The 16383-nt window shown below is 39.3% G+C and overlaps 2 long non-coding RNA genes across 2 annotated transcripts in view; one reads left to right on the plus strand and one right to left on the minus strand.

Moving 5' to 3' along the window:
• Positions 1-1760, plus strand: part of LOC140652071 (uncharacterized) — a 29309-nt gene extending 27549 nt beyond the window's left edge. The window contains exon 5 of the long non-coding RNA XR_012042647.1: positions 484-1760. This is a non-coding gene — a long non-coding RNA (uncharacterized lncRNA). The remainder of the gene's footprint in view (positions 1-483) is intronic.
• Positions 1-16383, minus strand: part of LOC140652066 (uncharacterized) — a 135527-nt gene that overhangs the window by 48508 nt on the left and 70636 nt on the right. The gene's annotated exons all lie outside the window — the stretch shown is intronic.

A 16383-nucleotide genomic window follows, 5' to 3' on the forward strand; every position in this document is an offset into this window, starting at 1 on the left:
ACGGAAAGGATGAATTTTCATTTGGTTAAATGTCTAGACTAAAATCAAAATGTTCATTTCTCGGCTTTTTTTTCTGATGGACAGTTGAAAATTATGCTTTTCTTTGACAAAAATAGCTTGATAGGAAAAGCCTAGGCAGTCCCAATTACGGACTTAACTAAACTGAGTAACATTTAGTTTAGGGACAGAAGTAAGGTTACTAGCATCATAGAAACTACTCACTTTTTAACATATACAAATGCTTTTCAAGTTCTTTTTCAAAATGGATCTAAGAGGCTGCACACAGACACAGATAGAAGATCTATCTGTACAAGTCTCCCCGTGCAGAATGTTTTCTAGACTTGCAGCCAATTTCCACGCTTTCACTTCATGTATCAAAAAGGCTTCATGCACTAAAACTGCCAAAATAGGTTATTTAATATAAGTGAAAAGAAATAGGTATGATGTTCTATTATTTACTCCAGCCTTTCTTTTCTCTCGTAGAAAGAGTGAAGCTCCTCAGTGGTGTTAGATAAAAAGTCAGACTCTAGCTGATCTAGAAATAGAATAAAAGGTTTTCTATTGCTGCCATGATAAACAGTGTGGATTATCTAGAGCTGTCTGATCACAAGTGGAGTCAAGAATACATTTTGCATCACCTGCATGGAAAGAAATTCTCATTGTTACTAACAGAACCCCTACCACAGCCTGAATACAAACAGTTAAATTCACAGCATCTGAACATTCAAAATCACCAAGACAGAACTATTTTTAGCTATAAAGCTATTTTGTAGCATTTGATTTTTCTTAAGAATGCAATTTTTAAAAAGAAAGTGCCTTGGTTACTGCTTTGCAGCTTTACACTTCAGTTAGTCAGGTTTTAAAGTCCATCTGAACTTCCCCTTGAAGGGTATGAAAATACTCCTGGATGACTTCTAAACAACAGAGTTAAGGGCAGACACTCAGATTGTGTAAATCAGTATCACTCCATTTAAATTAATGGAACTATGCCAAGATACCAACTTTCATCTGACATGGTCTATTTTTTGCTTCCAACTATTCTTTCATGGAGTTAGAGAACAAAAGAGTTTCAGAAGAGATCTTTCGGGGTACAGACTGACCTCCTCGAGCCTGCCTGATACCATAAAATGGAACTTTAGCTGATGAACCAAACCCTGCATCACATTTCCTCCAACAACAATCTGAAATAATGATCTACAGGCGCTTACTGTTGCCAGCACTTTTTAAACGTCTCCCCTTGTGCCTCAACGGTTGAAATCCCAGGAAGTTAAATCAGCTTGCAAATTTGACTGAATCAACACCTGCTCATTCAAAACACATTTTAACTACAGGAAGGAATTCTTCACTCTCATTTGGAGCAGCAAAAAATGAAACATAGAAATCATGGCCAAATAATTTCAAGGCTCTGCAGGAATACAGAATTAAGCCATAGTATGTCCTTGCTGTTCCATCCTGTTTTCTACTAGTTCTAGTACACAAGCAGGCCCAGGCTGGAAGTACATTTATCATTTGCCATGCTTCTCTTGAAAAATAGTCAAATATAGCCACACATCTTCTCTCACGTGATGTGAATCTAATTGAGAAGTGGGAATTAATATCATGGTATCATTAATAGTTTCTGCTTCCCTTTGTTTTCTTATATGCCTATACATTGATACACATAATCGTGTGATATACTGAATGCAAAACAGTGGGATATATAACATCCAGAACAAGTAAGTTTCTTCTGATGCTATGAATTCTGTCACAACTTGTTTTAACCTGGCCTTGCAATCATAAAAAGATATAAGTTTATATACTATCTATCATATATGTTACACCAGTATTAAAATTATTCTAGAGAGTTTAAGAATATTTAATTTTTATTTTATATTTATGTACCTGAAAATTTGTTGCTACTGGAGTTGAAAGAAAATTTTAAAAGACATTTCAAATGTACTTAACTTTTATTGTTAGTTTATTGCATCTTTGTAAAGGAAGGAAGGAAGGAATGTATGCAGTGTAATGTTAATGAATGTATTCCCTTTGTTCAGAAGACCCAAAATCGAGACTGAAATCTTGGTGACCTAGGAACTCATGAAGAAAATGGAGAAATTCAAATTTACAAACCTCTTGTGAAGCCGGTGCTGTGGCTCTCTACATGTTCTCAGCTGGGGTTGTTATACGAGAACAGCAGCTGATAAGCCCCAAGACCATGGCTGGAAACAAGGAGAGAAGGAATTGGCACTATTGTCTCCTACATACGTAGGAAGTGCCACAGCAAATGGGACTGTGGCAGTTTAAATATGCATCTCTCCCCAGTGAATATGGTTTTTTAACTACGAACATTTAAAGAAGAGAAATAAACTGAATTTCCAACTAAAATGTCCAGGAAGCAAATTTCCTGTTTGCCAGACAGCCCTAGCTGACAAAGACTTCATATTTAAGATGATACTTGAGCAGTTACATTTGAAATGTCAGAGTAAACCCCAGGAAAGAGGCCAAGTATGCAAAAAATAGGTACAAGAGTTTTAGGTGCATTGCATATTCATTTGTCATGCAGCAGTATTGTACATCATGTGTGTTCTCATTCCTAACTTAGGAAATTGTACGGTATTCCTATAAACCCACACTTAGATGCGGGCAGTGGTGCCCCGACATACATGTGTGCATTCTTTCACTGTTGAGTCTCAGTATCACAGGTGCCAGGAACACCTCCATCACTAGACCCTGATCCTCATAACAACCAACATACCTAACATACCTAACCGGATTCACAGATGCGCTTTATCTTGAAGACAGTCCCTTGATTTTCAAGTGATTCACTGTTGTGAACATTGCTATTTAGTCTTTATCAGTGCATCACCACCTCTCAACTAGCAGCAGAGAGGTGACCCTCCCTAGAAATGAATGACAGGAAAGAGTGGAACACTTATACACACAGAGAAACAGAAAAATAAAGAGAGGACATAAAAAGATAAAGGGGTCTTAACTGAAGTTAACTTTTAGTTATTGATAATAAATATCTCAGGCTACTTTACTGAAGTTGTACCAAGGGAGTGACACATTCATAATTATGCTGCAAACATATTCTATGTATATGCATAGCTTATGCAATATTTTTACTGGAAATTTCCCTGCTTCTTTAATTTTGTGCCAGCTCTTTATGGAGCCCTATACTAACTACTGTCAAGGGAACTGTTTGTATTTAGTTCCCTGTAGAAGGGGGTGAGGATTACACTAAGACTTTAAGAAGAGGAAAGATAACAAAGAAAAAAGGCAATAAAGAAGAGACATGGGAAAAAATAGAACATCCATAATCTTGTAGTTCTCAACCTTTTAAATCAGTCAAATAAGGATGAACAGTAATTTAATATATTCTAAGACCAACAAGAAGTCAATTTTGGAAGGCTGCACCTTACAGAACTGGAACAGACACTTTTTGTGAAAGCTTTCGTCAACGGCAAGTTTCTGAAACAATTTAATAAACAAAAGTTTGGTGTTTCTGAGTTTTGGACTGTGTCATAGAAGCTAATGTTACATTAGGTACTGTGACGCTTGGGAAGTACAGTCATGGAGCTAGTATAAAATCTCACTATAAAGAGACAGTTTGATTGTAAATAGGCTTATGTTGACTATGCATGCATTACGTGGAGAATTACTAGCTGGAGTGAACAGCAGCTGCTGGTCAAATATTCTAACAATGGTAGAAATAACTAGGGGGGAGCAGATACCTTCACTGTTTCAGGCCACAGCTGCAGCACAGTATCACATTGTCCCATATTGCTAATTGCAGCATTACACTAGTATACCACAAACACTGAACCTCTCCATCATGAGTATCAGAAATAACATTTATGTCAGTAACCAATGTTTACCCCCCCAATGAAACATCCTACTTATGTGTGACAGGTTTTTGAAGACATGAAAACCTCAAAACACGTAAAAAACTCAAGTAATCCTCTGCCTAAGTCAAGAGCAGAGAACAGCACAAAACTCTTCCTAGTCAGAGGAGCTGATCAGATGATCCCATAAAGTATCCCGTTGCCTGCAGAATGGATGAAAACACCCAGCCAGTGATGCACACTGATTCAGATGATTCAGTGAGAGCACTTAACCTGCATGTATTTCTTGGACAATAAAAGCTTGCTGGGTTTACTGTGCCTGCACAACAGATTTAGTAAAGAGTCGAGTGCCTCTGCCTGTGCTGCCAGTTTTCAGTCCCATAGTGCAACAACTTCCCTTGAAACACAAGAAATTTGAAAGCTGTGGGAGACAAAAACCATGCAGTGTAAGGATGCCAAGCAGTGCCAGGGGTGAGAGGGGTCCCCTGGATACTCTTGGGACAAATGCAGGGGATCCAAGCTGGCATTAGACCTGCAGTGCTTCAAAAAAAGAAGACTAAATCCTGAACAACAGTTCCAGTCATGGAAGTAAAAGAGGGAAGATGGAGTTAGACAGAGAAAAGTGACACGATGGAGCGACAACTTGCTCTGGAAAGAGGGAAGAGAGTGTCAAAATTGACATAGGAGTTGTAAGACTGAATGACAGGGAAGATGCTGAAACTGCTGATGGACATGTAAGAGGAGATGTCAGGGAAAAGAGAGGTGCACCTGTGAAGAAGAGGTAGACCTAAGCCAGCATACTGAATGCAGCTAAAACAGAACAAGGGCATGGGAAAGGTAAGACTGTGTTAAGACCTAAGGCAAAAAGGCCTTCTCCAGGGACCAAGAAAGCATGGGAGAGGAACAGAAATAGACTCAGAAGTAGGAGCAAAATTTTCCTATCTATTCAGAGAAGTAAAGCGCTAAAAGCAGAAGTTATATTTTTCTGTCCTGAATTGCTAAATCCATTATAGATAAGTGCATTTGGTAAAGAATGTAGTTTTATCATGTACTGAATTCTTGTCAAAATTACTCTTGGGACAGCCAGATATCATGTAGCCCACACTGAAGTCCTATGCAGAAATATACTTGACACATCATAACATATTAACACTGAGAAGCTGTCTAGATGGCAATCTAGGGACATTGACCTTGGATGTCTTAGATGATGCTCCAGAGGCATGGGTAGATGAATCTGAGTTTGACCTTGGGAGGTCTAAACCCTACTATGGTGGACATCTGGAACAAAAAAGACAGGTGCTGAATCTATATTATGTTTTGAAAAGTGACTGAAATATAGATGGTAATAACAGAATTCTAGCAGCATGGAGTTCGGTGCCCATATCTCTCATTGCAAATACAAACCTTGGGGATAGAGAATTGCTCAGCTGTGGACTTAATGCTAGACAAACAATAGAAAAGGAGGAGGAATCCCAGGAAACATGAATCACAGCAGGGTTGAGATCACACTGGGGAAGGAAGCAGTTCACGAAAACTGTTGTTCCAATATACGTACCTTTCAGTTGAAAATAAATTCCTTCCTAACTTGTATTCATTGCTTGCCTGCCATGTGTTTAGTTTTACTTTTTGCTTTGCTCTTTCTCAAGTGTTAAATGGAAAAATAAGAGTACCTGACGTCCAGTGAACATAAACTGTGATAGGCAAGTTTGGGGCCTTAATTTCAAAGACTAGCTACGTAGAAGACAGATATGGGTTATCTGGAAAAGTGTTAAAGAAGGTAAGTGGATGTTGTATACAAGAATAAAAGGAGGATCATCAAAACCTATCTTAAAATTCAGTAGGAATTTTCTCCCTGTTATCACTGAATGACTACTCCAGAATCTTGGACTGCTAGAAACCTCCTTTGAATCTCCACTCTAGAGTTCCTCAAGGCCTTTAAGATCTAAATTTCCTTTATTAAGTCTAACACAGATTAGACATTAACAGTTCTCACTTAATCCCTACAGTTGCTAACCTCCATGATGTGGCTGTCTTTGCCTGTTAGTCTAGCTTTCCCTTTCAGATATTGCCCTAACGGTCCCTTTTAAGTTATTATTTATCTATGAATCCTGAGGGTCATACTACTAGCTTTTCTGTTTACATAGAAATAATTTCTGGATATGCAAACAAGTATTTTCAGTTTACTTCACCAACTGGTTTCCTAAATATCTATTTTTTTGCATGTCTTTAAAGTGAAGCAATGGACTCATTTCTTAACATCCCATTTAATAGAATTCTTAATCAGGCAATCAAAGTTGTTTGACAGTTCTTTGTGCGGTGCATTTTCAATGACTGATCTTCAACAACATGCTCATTACTTTCACAAACTGGACTGGTTGTGCCATGATCTGGTAAGCAAACCTATGCAAAAATATGTCTGGGACCCATCATTACGTGTAGTATTTTTCTTCCAATCAACATCTGGAAATTACATAACAACACAAGTCCTGAGAACATTTATTCTTGTAATAACATCATAAAGACTTTACATATCCAAGCCTGATACTTGCCATGTGGTGGCTGGAAAGGTGAAATGAGATTTTTTTATAAGGATGACAAGAGACCATGAAATATCTGAAGGGAAAAAAGGAAGAGAGGAAGGAAACAGAAGGCAAGAGCAAAGCAAGGAAGATGTCAGAACAGCTACTGAGAAAAACAGGCAGAGGAATCAGGGAGAAATAAGGCAAACTGGTGATAAAAAAACATGCTGAGCAAGATTTCTACCTGGTCTCCGTTTCAGGGCTGGAAGGGAGGGGGTTTCTTCTGTAATTCTCTGTAGTTCAAAGGCTGTCACAATCGATATACAGGGGAAGAGAAGATACCTCAGATGGTACAATACTTAGACAAAGTATTCTAGAAGTCTTGGCCCATTTTGCAAACACATACCAAGGCATTGTCTTTAGGCAACCCTAAAAGTCAGGCTTACTCAACGCTGTAGTGCCAGCCCAAGAAGATGACAGTCCTATAGGTTGGAAGAACACAGCTCTCCCTGAGTGGCTGCGACTAGATACCCCGTCTGCTCTTGAGGAGACTTCAGATAACCTTTTCTAGAGGGTTTAGGCACCACTTGCTACAAGGAAAGCAAGGATTTTTAGGCAGTGTGTGACTACTAAATACAGGGACGCTTGCATCTTACTGGCCATATTGATCTGTGGATCCAGACTGTGATGAGCTTTGGCTTTAGCCCATTACCTGGCTTAGCCACGAGTATAAACATAATCCTAGAGTAGAAGGTAAGAAAATCAAATGAAAGGTCTTATGTAGATAAATTAGAGGTTGTAGAAGTATGACAAAAGACAGAGCTCAACAGACAGGGTGATGTAAGCCAATTAAGCTGATTATTAAAGAAGAGAAATTTGCAGCTAGTAGATCATGAAGAAAAGAAGGGTCAGGTAAGTCCCACATCAAGCAGAGACAATGACCAAGACTGTAAGTGAGGTAACTGATCCAGAAGTACAAATAAAAACAGTCATGTCAATGAAAAGGAGCAAGATGAGGAAAGGTGCAAAGCTAAATAAAAGCTAAGTAACAAAAAGTGATGGAAAATGGCAAAGAGAGCTCAAAGAGTCAAACTCATTGAAGAAGAAAGATCGAAAAGACAGCTGAAACTACAATAGGACCCTGAAATGTAAGAGAGCCATCATTAGTTATCAGCGTCTGAGAAGGGATAGAAAAAGAAATGAAAATGATGTCTGACCTACTATGAAAAATAGAGACTGTATTAATTTTAAAAGAAAGGAATTATCTGCCTGTAGATAGCCAGTGTACTAATAGGACCGGTACCATCCATCTTATATACCCATTACTATGAGTAGTATCTAAACACAGGTACTATTTTATCTATCCAGTACAGTATTACCAGGCAACTAATGTAACCACATCATTTAGGGTGAATATTCTAAGACAACCTCAGATTCTCTACAAGAAAAACCAAACTGAGTTTGCAATACTCTGGTTTATATATCTGTCCCTAGAGACACCATTTAATCAGATCTGTCTCAAATATTAATTTCTATACAAATGAGTTTCATAAAAATACAGTTAATTGAAATATACTTGAGATGGATATGGATGATTCCTCCTTCTCCATGAGAAGGTAAAGTACTTACTTCTAGTTTTAGAAAAGATAAAAAAAAAACCTACTCAAAATAGTGGGATCTGAAAGTGAAATAGACTATAATTGACTATTTCAATTTTTAAATGAGCAAATTAGTGGTAGTTATAGCAAAAATAGCAGCCTAACATTTTTCTTTCCTTTTTCAGTTTAAATAATGTAATTTGTTAGTTCCAACACAGTCTAAGTAAAAGATATTTAAAAGTATGAGGCTAAATTGTTAGTATAGACTGATACAAGTCCCACGAAGTCATGTAAAAACAGATCTTTGCATACTCGCTATGGAACTAGCCCATCATTTCAACTGGATGGTGCCTCTTTAAATCAATACTCTGTGCACAGAGCACAGTTGGATGTTCAGTCACTGGAACTTCTCACCACAGGTGGGAAAGCTAGATTTTTTACTACATTCTTTCGTTATTTTTCTTAGCCCTTTCTTCTCCTAAGCTGGATTGCAAGACCTACCTCTATCTCAGTATATGAATAAAACATACGACAAATTGAGAAAGCTCAGTTGTGAGAATGACCTTCCCTCTCCCAAGCCTGATAGTTCAGAACGCACTCTTGTGTTTCTACTTTTGCGCTACCACCAGACAATAAGATGGGTGAAAGCGTGAATCTGAGTGTCACTGAACACTATGAAATGACTAGCCTTCACGGGTTTTCATTTCTTACTTCTAAAGCACAGATCATCCATTACATGACATAGACCAAGCTCCAAGTCAAATCGAAATTTATATATATATTACCCTTTGTCTTTGCACAGAACTCTTCATGTCACCTACTCTGTACATGTATGACTCATTCTTATGACCTGCAAAACATATGCATAACATGTATATTGCTATGACTCGTATCACGGTAGTCCAAGAGCTACACAGGTACTTAAAAAAATACTTAATTTTAAATAAGAGGTAATATATGTTTCAGAGTATCCATGGCAGACTTGTATGTGGAATTCAGGTGCAAAACTGTACTCCCTTTGCTCCAGGTCCTGTCATAGATGTGTATTTTATCTGCCTATTCTGTGGTGCAGCAGAATGAGAATTCTTCATGTGGCTGTAACAGCCCCAAGGAGTTACAAACACAGCCACGGTCAGAATGAGGTCAGGTTATTCCACATCCCTTTTCTCTGGTACAGCAGCAGCAGGAAAAACATATGGCATAACAGACATTAAGTCATATTGCTCGTTCTAAACTTAGTCTTCTATTTCTGCCACATGTGGAAAGTTCCACATGTAATAAATGTCAAGAGCCCTTTGCACTGCCCCAAATTTTTGAAAATTCTTCCACTTGTTCAGGCAGCTGAACAGACTAAAGCCTGTGCACTCTGACACAAAAGCACTCAAAGACTTGTATTTTTCTTCAGGCTGCAAAGAAATGAATTTACTCACTACAGCATCCCAAGGAAAAGAACTGTAATCAGATGTGAAATGCCCCCCGTTTTTTATTGACACCATTGATCACATACCCATAATAAGCTAAGATGACCACATTTGGGCTCCTTTTCTCATTGCACATTATGAACTAACCCTGAAGTCATCCTGAAGATCACACTTGCTGCCAACATGGTCAGGAAGCGTTCAAAGGCAGGCTGAGGTGTAGTCGGTATTTCTAGGTTGTCCCCAGCATAGCCCTCCCGAGCACACCCGGAGAGGCAGCGCACCGCCAGGCACTCCCAGGTAACCTCACCACAAGCCGTGGACTTTTGTTCGCAAGCTATATGGATGAGAAGCAGGCAGCTGCTGGATTATTCAGCATGCAGGGATCCTTTGGAGATACATGAAGAGACACAACTTGGAAGTAAAATATGGCAGACACTATACGGATTGGTAAGAGAGAGGGTGCGAGAACCTTCTCCAGCATTCCAGTACTGAACTTAGAGGGAATGCTTCAACTTGGACTAAAAATTGCTTATAGAGAGCTGGGATCACAAGCCCATTTATCATTATACTGGCAAGTGCTCCCTCTGCATTTGAAAGGAATGGGGGATTCTCATCAGAAAATGTGCTGTGCCTTCTGCAGTGTCCTCTGGGACAGCATGGCCCTTTAGTCTTACTTCAGAAAAATGCCTTAAAACCCTTTCATATTATATACGCTTCACTGGGAGTGTTACACAGTCATTCAAGAGGAAAGGAAAAAAAAAGGATAATTAAACTGACATTCATATATCGCTTTAAAAAATGTTTATATGTATGTGTATACCTTCAGAGTATTTTTATGGGAAATATCATTAATAGTATCAAGACCTACTGATGTAACTCCACCCTAAGGTGAAATTGTCATTGACTTCAACGGGATATTTGCCTGAGTGAGGCCACAGGAATTAGATCCAATACAACTAAAGCTATAAAATATTCCCTCACCAAAATAAAACTGTAAAAAAGCTGCTACCACTACTATAACACTGTATTATTCCAAGTGTGTGCTACCGGACTGTTATTATGCCTGCATAGATAGTTGCAGGGGAAACAGTGCTCTATGTTCTCTTCTACCAAAGCAGATCTCTGCAGGTAATTTTAATGGGGCTGTTAATAACCTGGCAACCGTCCCAGCCAGATGTAGCACATTTAAACATTGTCCTTATAGCTTTGTCAGAACTGTTGACATTGCATGTCAGTAATGGAAAATTGCCACTGCACCAAACAACCATCTTCATTATATGGAATCACATTGTTAATCTACAGCCAAATGCAACTTGAGGCGGAAAGAGAGTTTAGATTGCACCCATCTGTATACTATCACTCCAGGTGGCAGGTCGTTCTTCAGGATTAGAGATTGAATCAGTCTTTCCATCATCAATAAGCCCTCCTCCACAAAGAGTGCCTGTCAATCCAATATTTTACTTTCAGCACCGTGAGGACCACACAGCATGGTAATGAAATTTCTCTGTAAGTAGACCACGGGGATCTATACCAAAGAGATACATCTCTTTAAAAAGCTCAGGGAAATCAGACAGCGAGCTGCACAATCTGGACAGTAACTCGGTTTCAAGCACCACCCTAACTGTTTTATCTGTTTAGGGACGAGCTCTACCAGATAAAACAGCATTTTAATGCTGGGTTATTTCATTTTTTGTAGTAATTAGTATTGGGTGATTATTTCCCATTTGGAAAGGTTTGACAGCCTCAGAAAAGAAATATATTTCTGAAACAAAACACGCTTGTTGGTATAAAGCTTCTCCATTTAACATTTCTCATCACATATTACAAGTATGACCTTGGCTAAAAAAACTATTTTAAATTGCCCATGATTAAAACTTACTGGATATTATTTATTATTATCTTTTCAAGATGCAACTTAGCCTCTTCCAGCAGCAACTGGAATTTCTTCAAAGCCCACTTGCTACCTGCAGTAGGCATTTTGTCACATTGAGAAATCTTCTGCCTCCTCAAATTACCTGTCTTGCTCTTAGTTATAATATGACTCTAACCATGGTACCTAGTCACCATCACCAGGACTTTCCTGAATCAGTTAGAATGGTTATTTCAACACTTCAGGCATTTTGACTTTCTGATTATAGGTTTATAACAAAAATATAAACTATAAAAATGTATACATGCATACTAGCTGCAACTCATGTACTTCAATTATTACAAATGAAACTACTTTTGTAACAAAAATATCATGAGTGCAAAAGTCTCATATTGTAACAGGCATCTAGCTTTTTAAAAGTATATTATATGTATTGCATTCATTCCCAGTTGTTGTATTATGAATATTAAATTCAGCTCCCCTCTCCTTTTTTTTTTAAGTGTTCATGTTTTAACTGAAAATGGTTAGTTACAGCACATTTTTTCAAAGCATACAGAAATAAGAATAAATGCATTGTTCAGTTTTTCACAATCTATTGTTAATTTTGGTAGGTTATACATTTGTTAAACACCTAACAAGCTCAAGCTAACAATTATGATCATTTAACAGAAATGACTATGTGACATTGTCACAGAAACTGCTGAAAATAGGAAAGTAAATGAAACAGAAGACATTTCAACTATGGAGGAACAGAAGCAAAAGACAGACTCTAAAAACATAATTTCTGGAGCAGTAGGACTGGTAGAAATACATCCTAGAATATGTCTTTTACCTCAGTATATCATTTGGTTTTGGTTTATTGCATCTGCAAATACAGGAAATGTATTTGTTTACAAATGTAGTTCCTTAGGAGACAGATAATTTGATTATTATCAATCTATTACTGTTGTATTGCCCAGGAGAACAAAAGAAACAATGTCAGTAAGTAACTTTTTTCTGACAGATCTCCTTTTTGTTATACTGACAGTGGGTCTGATTGACGACGCTATTTCCTTTCTGACTACATGGACTATAGTCCCGTACCTATGGAGGGGGCTCTGCCCATAGGACTACAGTGGAGTAAGTTAGAAAGCCCTGCTTGGGCTAGACTGTAGCTCATGGAATTGAATATTAGTAAATGCCCCACCAGTGGCACCTGTTAAGCCCATCCTACACTGAGAAGAATAGAATGATTCATTTCTTCATTCTGTGATCTTTTTACCAGAAATATCAGATTCAGTAAATTATCAGTATGGACTTGAATTTTATCTGAAGGATAAAGTCCGAAATATGGAACTTTTCTCCCATATTCCTCAGTCTTTTTATCATTTATAAAATAATAAGGCCATATCCTTTTGTATACCCTCTTATTTTTTTCTTGGAGGTAAACTAAACTGATGCCATGAAAGGAAAGATGAAAAGAAACAACTCTCAGAAAAAAGAGTTTTTGTGGCTAGAACTCAGAAACTCCTCTATCTACTGTCAGCCCCCAAACAGACCTTTTTGATGACCTTGGCCTTGCTTGGTAACACTTATAAGAAGATAAAGGCTACATCTACACTACGAAAAACATTCTCTGGCTTCAGACAGCCTGGTACAGCGAGCTTGCATCTACATTTCCTTGGGGTTCAACTCCATCAGTAAAGGATTAACTATGTCCAAAGTGTACTGCAGCCCACACTGTGCTGTGCTTGGCCTTAATCTCTCTGGCCCCATTTGCTGCTTCAATATCCACCCTGAAAAAAGGGGGTTGTTTTTGCTGTTCAAAATACCCAAAATAATGACCTTAACATAACCTGCCAGAAAGGTTTTTTTTAACATGGTGCCAAGAGTCTATATTGTGTGCTGTGGGTATAGCACATGACGTATGAAGATATTTTAGGGTGCAAGGTTTGCCAAGACAGTGTGAGAAGACCGTGTAAACAAAGATCCCAAGGTCTTACATACATTTGAAAATGAGCTGTGCCTGGAGTGAGCTACCCACCAAACCACATCTAGGTTTTATTTTGAAAGGAACTGGCTGGTGTACTCCAAAAGAAAGCCTGCAAGTAAACTACCAGGTATGTACCATGGATGATCAGCAAACAGGGTCCCAAGGGCCACTGAGAGAGCTGATTTGACCAAGAGTGTAGGTAACGCTCTGACACTTCTTGGCTTTACATTGCAAGTGGTCAACCTACTGAGTCTTTGGGAAGAGTCAAGATCCCGGATGGAAACATGTCCCTCCTTCAAGGTCTGAGTAAGGAGCCTGCAATCAACAAGGATTCCCCTTTTCTCCCTTCCAGAGCATTTTCAAATACTAGTGTCTCCTTGCGTGACCTTCTTACATGCTTACACACATGACTGTAGGAACAGCTGGAAAAATTTAAGGCACCACTTTTCCCCAACTGCATGTTACCACTCCCTTGCCCCAAGAGCCAAAGAGGATTTGTGGGAGCACCGCTGCTACTACGCTGCCACGGCCGTTGGCTGAGTGGGGAGCATGCTGGGGCTGGGGTGGACTGTTGATAGCAAGGAGGAGTGCAGACCATGCTAAGTGGTCACAACTGATAGCAAGGAGGAGTGCAGACCATGCTAAGTGGTCACAACTATCCTTTCGCTGAACATCTCCGTTTGACTTGTCTCCCCCTTTGCAGTGATAATTTCACAACGATAGCCAAAGATTAGTGCTGCAGCACCAACGTTCCTCTTGTATCCCTTTTTGGCGGTCTGTGAAAAGGCAGTATTACAGCGCATTCCATCAGTGTGTGGTAAAATATAACTGATCACTGTTTGAAGCACCGTTTTATGTCTTGAGATGGACATTAATTTTAATACCATTCTTTGTGCAAATGGACCTTCCAATGCAGACAAAGAAACAGCAGAAGGAATGAAACTTACAGGATATGAAATTGAAATAAACAGGTGTGATGGATGCACTCAACCTCTTAACCAAACTAGCAGGAGTTTGGTACAGGCTCCAAAGGAGGTAAAGGCCTGAGCCATGGCCAGGCCAAGAACTCCTCTGGTCCCGACCTGTTCTCTGAGAAGCCACAAAGGAGCAGAGTGACACAGTGAGCATCGATGCCTATGAGCTTGGAACACCCATCATGCAGTTAACGCATGAACAGTGGGTGGCTTTTCCAAGACTCATTTACCAAGGAACAAAGAAAGTTGCGGGTACAAGGAGCCTCATGCATACCTTTTCTATCGCATGTAATTTGACTACGAGCCAACCACTTTATCTATAAATATGACAGCCAAAGTGAGCCTTCTTTGAGCTCTCCCTGCCAGGCAGCGTGGCTGCACGGCGGTGATCTGCCCTTGAGCTGGGACACCTCTCCAGGTTGCTCCTTGAGGCAGAGAGACCTTTTACCAACAGCAGATCTTTGGTAAGCGACCGATATAGCGGATAACCTTGTAGTATGGTAACTTTGATTTTGTCTTGGTAACTTTGATTGCATGCTGAATTGATAAATTTTGCATATATAATCCCTTAGATGTAAACTGTTGTCCAAGCCTGAGACTCAGATTGGACCTAGCCGCACCTAAGCTCCATCAGGAGTTTACAAAGCACGGGGGTCTACTCTGAACCTGGTGACTCAACGGGAGGGTCCTCCGTACCCTTTTGGATCCCCGGTCTCTTTATGAATCATTCTAACTCGAGTGTAACCCAAATTTCCTGTGTATGTTTCTTCCATGCAGTAATTAATAGAGTGAACCTTGCCATCGAACTTTGTTAAGTCGCACTTTTACAACATCATATTAAAACCGCTTTTGCTAATACCTTTGATGGTGATTTTTTAAGCAATCTAAACCACTCATTCACGACAAATCGGTGTAGTTGGCAGGATCCTAAATCAGGATTCGTGACAACAGGCCATGTGTCATACCCCCAGGATAGTTGGCTCAGTGCTACAAGCATCTTCCAAGAAGATTAAATGCCAAGCATTAAATCTGGCCTCCCACTCTGCCACCCTCAAACTCGGTATGAATTTTGTTACTTGGTTCCAGAGGGAGAAATTCACTACCAAACTTTCTGAATCATCTTGGTATTCCTTGTATTTTCAGGTTGCCTGGGAACCTGTTGAACTCCTGGCATCAATTAGAGAAAGTTTAAAGCTACTCTAATTCATATTCTGGCTGTGAGCGTCCCATATGAGCCATCCACCTGTCCAGAAGAGCCAGATAATTGACCATTCTGGGCCTGCCTGTAACCCCAGAACACCTCCAAAGTGAGGAGTATTTCCAAAGGCTGTTTTACCCTTTTATGACCTCTTTATATTGCCAAAGTGATGTAATTTGGACAAGTCCAATGGAGAGGCAACTCTTCCATGTGCATATTAAACTGCTATATGCAGAAATGCACCCCATCGTGGTCCATGATGGATTTACCAGGCACTCAGGCCCAATGAATGACTCCTCTCATTAAGCAGCATTACAGTGAAATTTTCTAGCTATATAACTAAACCCAGACTTTATAATGTATGATGCCCAGTTACAGTAACTTAGTGAACATACCTGTTTAAGAGAAAGATAGAGGAAAGGTGGGCGATTTGTACAGAAAGGAGCAGCATCTGAGAAATCATTTTAAAAGGAATGATTACAGCCATGATATGTGTAGAGGTGGAAAGAGGCATAATGAAAGAAATTGACTTACATGGCCAGTTATAATATATTTCATATAATGGAGAAAAAGCTGAGCCAATGAACAATTTTGTGTCACCGCTTTTGTGAAATGATTACAGTCCCCTTTATCACAGCTGTACAATAGGCTGACTGAACAGGAAAACATGCAGTACACACAGTGTAGTGATTTCTACCACTGTATAAGTAAATGTCAGACTTGTTCCATGTATTCAGTGGTTTTCTTAATGAAAACGTCACTGGCATTTTCCTCCTTTCATTGAATTCTTGCACTCCTCTCTCATCCACTAGCTGACCTTTGCATGCACTTGGTAGCTTGCCCAAGGTGCTGTCACACCTTCACTGCTCCTCTCTAATGATGGTCTTTTGCTGCCAGATTCAAACAGGATATTTGGTAAGGAATTGCAGGGCCCTGTTCCCAGTACAGTACAGTGATGAAAATTTGAAAGCTTCACTACTTCATGTGGCTTTTCACTTTTCTCTGAA

This window comes from Ciconia boyciana, chromosome 5, assembly GCF_034638445.1.
Source record: "Ciconia boyciana chromosome 5, ASM3463844v1, whole genome shotgun sequence".
In the NCBI taxonomy this organism is placed as follows: Eukaryota; Metazoa; Chordata; class Aves; order Ciconiiformes; family Ciconiidae; genus Ciconia; species Ciconia boyciana.